Here is a 488-nt window from a genome sequence, read left to right on the forward strand (position 1 = left end):
TGCGGAGCACAGGCTCCGGACGTGCAGGCTCAGCGGCCGTGGCTCACGGGCCCTGCCGCTCCGCGGCACGTGGGATCCCCCCGGACCGGGGCACGAACCCGTGTCCCCTGCATCGGCAGGCGGACTCTCAACCACTGCGCCACCAAGGAGGCCCGGCAGTTTTGACTCTCCCTTTGCTTAGGGGACCTCCTCCAGGTAGTCAGTAGGCGGGGTGCTTGCGAATGTGTTTCTCAAAGTTCCTAGAAGTGAGACGGGAAAGGCTTGGCATAAACTAAGCAGTGTGTGTGCTAGATGCTCCATGGGGCCGCTTACATCCAACACAAACGTTCAATTTCTAATATTCATAACTCCTTTCAACACTGGTAACAAATATTTCTCAAATCCTCAATATAATTCTTGTTTGTGCCTTTTGGACACAGTCTATCTCCATCCTGTGAAACTCTCTCCCCTTTTAGAAACACCTTGTTTTTCTACCCTTACATTCCTGC

Source organism: Lipotes vexillifer, unplaced genomic scaffold, assembly GCF_000442215.2.
Source record: "Lipotes vexillifer unplaced genomic scaffold, Lipotes_vexillifer_v1.1 scaffold313, whole genome shotgun sequence".
In the NCBI taxonomy this organism is placed as follows: domain Eukaryota; kingdom Metazoa; phylum Chordata; class Mammalia; order Artiodactyla; family Lipotidae; genus Lipotes; species Lipotes vexillifer.